This window comes from Rosa rugosa, chromosome 2 (genome assembly GCF_958449725.1).
Source record: "Rosa rugosa chromosome 2, drRosRugo1.1, whole genome shotgun sequence".
Classification (NCBI taxonomy): Eukaryota; Viridiplantae; Streptophyta; class Magnoliopsida; order Rosales; family Rosaceae; genus Rosa; species Rosa rugosa.
This window is the reverse complement of record NC_084821.1, coordinates 36,085,209-36,095,210: the sequence shown is the minus strand read 5'-3', so window position 1 is coordinate 36,095,210 and position 10,002 is coordinate 36,085,209. Positions and strand designations below refer to the sequence as shown.

The window sequence follows — 10,002 nt, the reverse complement described above, 5'->3', positions numbered from 1 at the left end:
ATTAGCTGTTTCCAAGGTTCTAAAAAACGCTAGGCGCTAGTTGGGCGGTAACTCAGGGACTAGCGCCTATGGGCCTAGGCGGGGAGTAGGCGGTTTTATATTTTCTAATTTTTAAATTATTTTTATAGCATATAATTGTATAAATAAAAATATAAAAATCTAACAATTAATTGAAAATAATCAAAATAGAAAAAAAAAAAGTTTAGAATTTAACAATCATACTTATTATTAGTTCGTATTAGTTTATTACCCAAAAGAAAAAAAAATCATATTAGAGGCCTAGATTGAAACGGCATTGAGAAGGTTTAATTATGGTCTTTGCCTGTAGACTAAGAACCAGAAAGGCACCGTATTAGAGGCAACTTTCATTCAATTGAATCAGAGCCCTATGCAATTTAAAAAACAGAAATAATCAGAGCCCTATGTAATCTTTATCTTCCACCGAGTCTTTTCCTCCCTTCCTTCTCTTTCTTCTCTATCGCTCAGAGCTCTCTCTCCCCTCCAATTCGCCAACGAGTCATGACTCACTGAGTCAGAGACGCTGACGGAAGACTAAGTACGACAGCCGGCAACCACCGACGACAGTGCAAAGTGAAAGTTGGAAGACCACAACATTATTATTCACTAAACAGAAAGCTCAGAGCTCTCCCTCTCTTTCCTTCAATTCGTCGGCGAGTCAAGGAGAGAGAGATCAGTCCGGCCCAAGAGCCTTTGAAGAGAGAGAAAGAGACGATGGAAGAGAGATGCAGGTTTGATTTGCATTAATCCGCCCAGCGCCCAGCACGCCCAAACCGCCTAGGCGCCCGTTCAGACTGTCTGGGCTCCCGTCTAACTGGAAAACGATTTTTACGTACGCCTAGCCCTTAATCGGGGCGGTCAGTGGACGCCTAGCCCTTAATCGGGGCGGTCAGTGGACGCCTAGCGCCTAGGCGGCCCCTAAGCGGCCGCCCAGGCCGTTTTTTAGAACATTGGCTGTTTCTACTATAGGCTCGTATTCTTCAAATAGAGATTTAGTAGATCTTTTACCCTTTTCTGGGCATTCATTGGCATAGGTCCCTTCAGCTTTACATAACCAACATCTACAAGCTTTCTTGTTTGGTTGTTTATTCTGATGGTTGGTTTGATAATTCTTTTTTTTCTTGAAGAATTTCTTTTTAGGATCTTCATCCTGTTGTCTCTTAAAGTTGGAACTTTTCTTGAATTTCCAATCTCTTTTCTTATTAGTCTTTCTGAATCTTTTCGAGTAATATTTTTCTTTTCTTTTTCTATGGAACTTGGATTCATGACATCCCCAGTTGGTTGGCATATCCAGTATTCCGTAACAGAAGTTTTCAACTCATTTGAGTTGTTTCTTGGCCATCTTGGCTCTAAGATTCGCTTTGCATTGCTCCTTTAGTAATTGCCTAATTCTGTCGGCAATTCCTCCAACTGAAAATCTTTCAATTGGTTTTTCAGCTATGCTTTCTCTCACAGCTGTTCTCCATGGTTCAGGGAGTTTTCTGTGCAACAGGTTGACTAGATCAGTATTCTCTAGTTCACCAATCGTACAGTAGTATTCTTGAAATTCATTCAAGTATTCTTCAAAATATCTCATGTCACAAATTTTGAGAGCATAGATATTTGATTTGGCCGTTTCTTTAGCCTTTTCACTCAGATTTGAAAGATTTCCACATAACTGATCGTACAGGGGTACTGCAAAATCATACGGAGATTTTGAATTTTTGATTTCTTCTAGCCAGTCTTTCCCTCTGGCAGTTTCTTTGAACGACAGATAATACTTTTTGGCTACTCCAGTGAGAGTAGTTTCATAGTACACCTGAAGATCTAGTGCTTCAAACTTTCCAAGGGTAAGAGCAGATGCCATCATGAGACTGTCTACCCATTGGTCAAGAGTTTTTCTCTTGTCTAGAGCTTTGTCTAGATTTAGCCAGATACCATAGTTGGTAATTGGTATTCTGGGTATATTGTCCTCTGGGACAAATCGTTGAGAATTTCTTTCTTCTTTTTTGCCCGTAGGGGCCTTCTGTACAGGGAGTTTTAGTTTTCCCTTTTCTCTGATGATGAAAGTTTTAGAATTGGAGCTTTCTCCGTCTTCCATTTCAACATCTTGATAAGGTAGGATTTTTCTTACCTTTCCTAGTTTGAAAATTTTCATTTCTTCGATTAGTTTTTCTAATCGATCAGGATTTTCACAGGATTCTGCTTCATCATAGAGATCATAGAGCTTTTGTACTCTAAGCATATTTACTGGTCTGTTCAGATCAGCTTCTAATTCTTCTTCCGTGATAGGATCTGTTGGTTCTTCAACTGAGAATTTAGTACCACTAACACTAGCTTCTCTAGTGCTGTAGCTTCTTCTAAGAAGATTTTTGTTTATCCTGACATTTTCAGGACACACGTCACTTTTCATGTGATCGTCAAATTTTAGACCGATATCTCCAGTCTTTCTGCTTTCATAAATTACCGCTTTGGCATTTTCTGCTGGTTTTTTCGGACCAGATAATTTCCATTCAATAGGAAACGTTACTTCATTCCAAGTAACCTTGTGAATCTGTTGTGAATGGTTCTTTTGACTGGTGAAGAATCCAGTACGTAGTAAGACCCGGGATATTAGATATCCTTGTCTTGGATTCTATTGTGGTACTCATCAGTTTATAGTATAGTCTGTATACTATTGCGAGTTCTTGCATATTTTTTTCCATTGATATGTCATCTGTCTTGACTCTCAGTCTTAGACAGTGAGCTGCATCTTTCAAGCTAGTTGAGAAGTTTGGGAAACAGTTGAAATAGGCTACTTGATTGCATAAAGATGCTTCAAGTGTTCCCAACAGACTAGCTTGAAAATCTGTTAGTCTATTGTCTTGTAAGACACATAGAACTGAACAGTTTATGCCTTCTCGGGCAAGAAGTTTTATGCCTACTTGGACTGCTCCAATGTGCATAAATTGATATTTCTGTGTTCTTGCTCTAGCCACTTCATCAAGAGTAATCATCAGTAGATCTGTTTCTCCTGTTGTAGATGGGGTTGTGAATTCTAACAATTTGAAGTGATGGCTATCCATCAGTTCAAACCTTCCCCTTTTGTAGATTTGTTTAAAATCTAACTTTGTGTTTGGACCCAAAATGAGCATTTTGGCCTGACAAGGCACGTCTTGGAGAAATTGAGCCAATGTCAGTGGCTCAAGCTATATATTGTCGACAAGTTCGAAATATATATTTAGAGGCTAAAGCAAGCCTACTATGGAAGCATGGAAGCATGAAAAGTTAACTTTAGCACATTTTCCTACTTCGGCTAGGAGAAACCGAGCTAAACAAGGAAGGAGGGGCGGCAGACTAACCAAATGAAATCTAAATGAGCTAAAACTTTCCAGATTAAATCTAGAAAGCCCAAGGATCATTTCTTATGAAGAGTTCCAGAGCTATTTTTGAGTGGAAGGCCTTCAAACAATCAGTCCAATTTTCTACAGAAGCAAAACTGGAAAACTGGACCTGTAAGAGGTCCAGCAGCATTTCCAGCCCAACCGCATGGAATAAATCTCTGAAAATTTTTCAGGATGATCTACACTCATAGTGGAACATTTTTTATGAAGAAGTCGAAGGCTCATTCTGAAGGCTTGTTTGAGAAATAATTGAAGGAATAAAGGGGCAGAAACTGACCTAAAACCAGCTCAATATCACATGTTCATGTTTCCTACCCACATGAAGAAAGCTAGATGCTTTTCTTCTTTTCATTGGATATATTTTTCTACTACAATCTCTTTAATAGATCATCATCACTTCCATGTTTCTACACCTTCATGCTTTGCTTTCATTTCATCATTTCTCTATCTTTTCCATATTTTACAAATCACTTTCATACTCCACTTTCATTATTTTTCTTCCACTCATCATTTCACTCTTCTTTTTCTTCCCTATATAAACACCTTCTCTTCTCATTCTACAACACATTCACAATTCATCAAAACATCTCTAAGATGATCTAAGTTCTCTCTAGAGCAACCTCTCTAAGAGCAACTCCTCTCCTTCTCTTTCTCTTACCGGTGATCACACTCCTAGTCCTAGTCTTCTCAGAAGCCGACTTTCAGTGCCACCAAACCCTCTGTCAACGTGCTTCGGTCCTAGTCTCCTCGGGAGCCGACGGTAGTGCCCCGACCACAACGGTTACAAAACCAGCCAAGCAAGGGTAACGCCCTAGCAACCCAGCCAAGCTAAAGTCACGCTTTAGCAAGATCTCAATACTTCCCGGTGATTTCGCTCTGCTCAATCTGCAATATTGAGTATCGACTTGTGAACAAGAAGAAACTTCAGCAAAGTCCTCACCACGAGGCACAAAGAATCCCACGACGAGGTTGGTGCTCTCCTCGTCTACAATCGCTTGATAGAAGTCAGGTCAAGGGACACCCCCGACGACCGCACCCGAAAGGTGCTGGCTCGCCCGCGCAAGAAAAGAGACTGTTGACCAGCTGCAACAAAATTGGAGCCAAACACTTTGGAATTGTGGAGTTTTTTACCTCCTGTTCGATTTCGTTGTATTCGAATTCTTCAGCATTCAGGAGTTGTACTCCTTTTTTTTTCCCAAAGATGCTCATCATTTTGACATCTCTTGCTACCAAGTGCTTTGGTTTTTCATACATGATACTAGTTAGACTAGTAGAAGGTTCTAGAAAAATCATGCTTGGATTCTTCTCGGGTTTTTCTAATGGTTTAAATCCATTAGCTTTCTTTGTTTTTACTGTAGGTACTTTCTTGTCCTTCAGTATATTTTTCATAGAATCCAGCATTTTTTGCTGTTCAGTGATTTTTCTACTAACATTTGTTAGCATTTCTTCTTCCGTTTTTGGAAGTTCTTTGATATAATCTATTTTATGCTCCAAATTTTCTAATTGGGCGATTATATCTGGGACTTTTTCTAGATGATTTTGACATCTAGATACTTCTTGTATCAGATTATGATGTTTCTCATCAGAAGATTTTAGTAGAGAATTCAACTTCTCTAATAGTAATTCAGACATTGTCCCCATTGGGGATTCCTTTTTTTGAGCTCTTTGCAAGCTCTGATACCAGTGATTTGCGGATCTAACCAATGCTCAAATAGTCAAGAGGTTTTTGTTCCTCTGTAACCATGAACCTTAGTTCGTCTATATTTTTCTCAATCTTGTAGATTCTTTTCTGTACTAGGAATATTTTATCCCAGTAATTAGGATCATGAGTAGCTCGGCTGAGCCTGTTTCTGAAGTCTTTTGCCTTTCTTAACTTTTCTTATTCTTCTTCAAGTTCTTTTTCAAATTTTCTACAATTTGCAAGTAAATCCAATCTAGATAGAATAATATCTAAATGTACGATTATGGATAATGTAGTATCAACTGCTTACCGTTGAATATAGAGGATGAAGCTTAGCTGTAATTAACATTTGAACAGATAAATTCAAGATATGGGCCCACCAAGCTTTATAAAAAAATAATAATTATGTAAGATAAAAGAAAAGGATGATGGAGAGGGGTATTAATGGGATGAATAGTGAGTGGTTTTGCAAAGTAGGGAGAAAAGGTGGAAAGTTTTGTGTGAGTGGAAATAGAAATAAGTTGTTGGGGTGTATGGGAAGTATATTAGTGGATTTAGGGTGTATGAGAATTTCCCCTTTCTAGAACTCAGTTTAAATGAGCTAAATATGATTTAAGGCTGTCAATATGACTTAGTAGGATGCCAATCTAATTCAGAAATTTGTTTAGTACACACTACGGAATGTTAACTTTGGAATGTAACAAGCACTGTTATTGGATGTGAAACAACCTCACCAGTCATCATCATACAACAACACCACCATGGTGATAGTACTTTGCAACTTACTGAGTTACAAAACAAGTAAATGAAAAAGACACCTGCCCTTACTCTTAGCATCAGATTACAATTATTTACACCTCAGTTTTAGAGCTCAACTAAGAGTTGTTAATTGCAAAAGACTAGCTTTGTTAGAAAGCCTTAGATACACTACTAGCAAAATTGCCATTGCACACTGATTTTAATCAGTGGGTATAATCTCAAATAGCAACTGATATCCGTGTGGGAAACCCAATAGCCACCCTACACTCACGGATTAAATTTCTGTCCCATTTGAGGGGGGTGGCCTTTGGTCTCTCCACACAGATAGAAAAATCAGTGTGGACTATATTAATGGGACCCACCACTTTCCAATTCCATACAGGTCCATCAAATCAATGATAAAAATATATTTGTAAAATGCATCCGTGTGAATTGGTTAAATATTAAATAATATATATTTGACATTTTTTTTTTGTTACAGATGTTTTTGACATTTCATCGGTCCAATTGTATTAAAGAAAATAATTTTACCAATTGTTTAAAATTTCTAAATTTTAATATGTCTGATTATTTCTTTTATTCCCAGATCTGGTTCATCAACAAACATGGTCCTTGCATGCATATCTTCTGGTTCAGTAGAATCGAATTCAAAATTCAAATTGTTATAAGAGGTTGTTGGAAGATCTTCTGGGTCAAAATCTCCATCGACATCGTAATCAGTCTTCGGTGTAGAGCATTACTGAACAAAGAAAGACATGGATTAAGAACCTCAAACTTTGGTAGAGAATACCCAATATGACCATAAATGCAAAGGAGATTATTGAAACTGAAACTGTTAAAATTTAAATCCAATAAACCCAACGAATCTTACTTTCAATGGATAGATCTGCTTGATTAGAAATCATCCATGCCATAACCCAATTAGCATAGATATGCTTACTGAAACCAATCATCCATGCCTCCACCTCCTATTTCTACTCACAATGATTCTGCAAAACCCAGATCTCGCAAATATTTTCATAAACATATACATCAAAAGCAATCCACAACAAATAACAGGAACCAAGAACATTAAAAACAATTCAAGATCCTATAACAATAAGGGATCAAGTAAAGACCTGATATCAATCTATCTTTTTCTTAAATTGGGGATCGGATTTGGGTTCGAATACATTAGAGAGAGGAAGAAAGTCAGCCGATCCACTATGCTCAACAACAAACTAGGCATGATTCCACATAGACTACTCTGAGTGGTTGTTTGATTAGAAGGAGATGAGACTGAGATTGGGATAGTTGAGTATTTGACATAGGCTGTGGAAAAAGGGAGGAGATATCGGCACTTGACTCTAATTAAAGATCATAGCAGATGGGAAGAGAGAGGGAGAGAGAGAGTTTTTCAGTTTTGAAAGGCAAGAAAGAGATAAGTAGCAGATGGGATAGAGTAAATAAAGTTTTTTGATTTTAAAAGGCAAGAAAGAGATAAATGCAGTTTTCCGGTAAATCAAATTCATTTCAATCCACACTGATTTCTGTGAGTGATCATTTATTCACACTGATTTTTGTGAGTATTTGTTTACTCACACGGATTTCTGTAAGTATTTGTGATTTATACTGACTTCTGTGAGTATTTGTTTACTCACACAGATTTCTGTAAGTATTTGTGATTTACACTGACTTCTGTAAGTATTTGTTTACTCACACTGATTTATGTTAGTAATTGTTATTCACATATTTTGTTTTGAAATTCTTTCTAATAAATCTTTTAAATTTGGGGAAAGAAATAAAAAATTTCTAAGTATAAAACTATTTAATCAATTATATTTTTGTTATTACACACAGATATCTGTGTGTAAAAACTTTGTTACAGATATCTATGAGTATAAAGTTATTTAATAAATTATATTTTTGTGATTATACACGAATATCTATGTGTAAAACTTTGTTACGGATGTCTGTAAGTATAAAATTATTTAATAAATTATATTTTTGTTATTATACACGGATATCTATGTGTAAAAACTTTGTTACAGATGTCTGTGGGTATAAAGTTATTTAATAAATTATAATTTTTTTATCACACACAGATATCAGTGTGTAGAATATTTCTCACATATATCTATATCTATTAAATATTTGGGACACACGGATATCTGTGAAAAACACTATATCACACAGATTTCAGTGACAATATTGTCAACATGTGCTCATGTAGGGTCCAATATATCATTTCACACTGATATCTGTTGCTAAAAACTAAATCCCACAGATTTTTTATCAGTGTGAAAGTCAGTGGGTTTAAAATCAGTGTGCAATGGCATTTTTGCTGGTAGTGATATTGCCCTGACGGTACCTATATGGAGTTGTTCTGCAGCAGCCTCCAAATAAGGAAGCCCCAGCCTCACTCCACTTCTCTCTGACTGTGTCTGCAAACTCTTCATCAACCCACCCACTGAATGGCTGCAATCGAAAGCACATGCAGCTCAAAATAGAAATATGTACGTACGTTGATCAAATACATAGAGATCATCTGCATATGGGTTCATTGACCCTACTGAAAACAAAACTTGAAAGACGTACGTGGTTGACCGTTGACCCCTCCATTCGATCCTTTTATAACAAATATAACAATAAAAAATTCTTTACGTACGTGTCGAATCAAAGAGATTGCTGCCTCATAATACTGGCTCATAGTTTACCAGCATCTGCATTCACCTGTAGGAACTAAGTGGAGCTGATCGATATAGGATAATGATTCTGTTGAGCTTACTAAACCTTTTAACTGTAACTTCTCCACCATATAGCAATGACTATTTATAAATTTTAGCTGCTTCCCCTTCCGCAACATGCAACTCGGTTTTTATTAAATCTCATTGTAGCTGATGTTATCTCTATTTGTCTTAACTGTACAACTTAGGCCTTGTCTACTTACTCGTTGCAATTACCATTCTCGTCTTTGCACCCAAAACAAATTAATCACAAAAGACTCTAAATATGGACAAGATAAATGCAGCTAAACCTCCCAAACAATAGCCTCTCCATACTGTAACTATGGACAAGTTAATCATTCTCCTTGTTGCATGCCCGGACTTGAGATTTTGAGGCTTGAGGCGAAAAATAAAAATGGACTCACATTTTTTATAGAAAAAAAATAGCCAAAAAAATATTTACAAAACAAAAAAGTAAATACACAGCTAGGAGTAACATAAAAGAATGGAATGCAACTTGTCAACTAAATCAATCTCATTGTTTAGTAAAAGACTTACATTTTATTTACTTAATAATATTTTTTAAGTATCCACAGAAAAATTAAGAAAAATTAGGCCCTGACAAAACACTGGGCCTGAGACAGCTGACTCACAGGCCTCATGTCCGGTCCGGCTCTGCCGCTCGTTGCACCCAAAACAGATTAATCACAAAAGAACTTTAACTATGGACAAGACAAATGCAGCTAAACCTCCCAAACCAATAGCCTCTCCATCACTGTCCTTGCTTTTCTTTCACCCATCTTGATTTCAAGATCAAATCTGAATGATTGAACAATGCCAACCCCAAATGTAACCCTGTAGCATCTATGACTCCAGCCACATCAATTGAGTGCTTCCAATCACCAAGTGTCAACCCCAAACGCCAAGCCTGATAGTGGTGCTACAAACTTCTGGACTCGATCCCCAAATAATCTGCTTCTTAACACATAAAAAGAGCCTCCACCAAGTACGTACCAGTGAACTCAACTGGTGAAATTTATTTCCAACAAATCCGAACCTTTCATAGGTAATTAATACTCTGAGAGCTCAACTTGGCAAAATATGATAGTAAGCATTTGATTGAAAAAAGTAAAGTAATGATATTTTAAATGACGAGCAACGAAACTGAATCAATCTGGCTTGTGTGGTGTCATGGAACTCCATCATCAACGAGGTCTATCAGATTTCTTTTCTTCTTATGACTGTGCTACCTCTTTCTTTATGGGATGACCTGTGAGATATGATAGCTTGGGGATCTTTCAATTTGTTCTGAGGATTCCTCTTGTTCAATAGAACCAATGTGATAGCTCTATAAGACTAGTCCAGCAGCAATTGATTCTGTCACGGACTCTTCAGATGATCTGTCAAAGGAAGATATTCTTAACCAGGGGGAGGACCACTAATAATAGATAGCAACTGTAATAAGTTTAACATTCAA

At 37.1% G+C, this 10,002-nt stretch overlaps 1 long non-coding RNA gene across 1 annotated transcript; it reads right to left on the bottom strand.

Annotated features, from left to right (window-relative positions):
- Positions 1-6,342: 6,342 nt before the first annotated feature.
- LOC133732711 (uncharacterized) lies at positions 6,343-7,245 on the bottom strand. The gene is made up of 3 exons (XR_009857288.1): positions 6,939-7,245; positions 6,692-6,809; positions 6,343-6,559 (listed from the first exon to the last, which is right to left on the bottom strand). It is a non-coding gene; the product is annotated as an uncharacterized LOC133732711 (long non-coding RNA).
- Between the last annotated feature and the right edge of the window lie 2,757 nt (positions 7,246-10,002).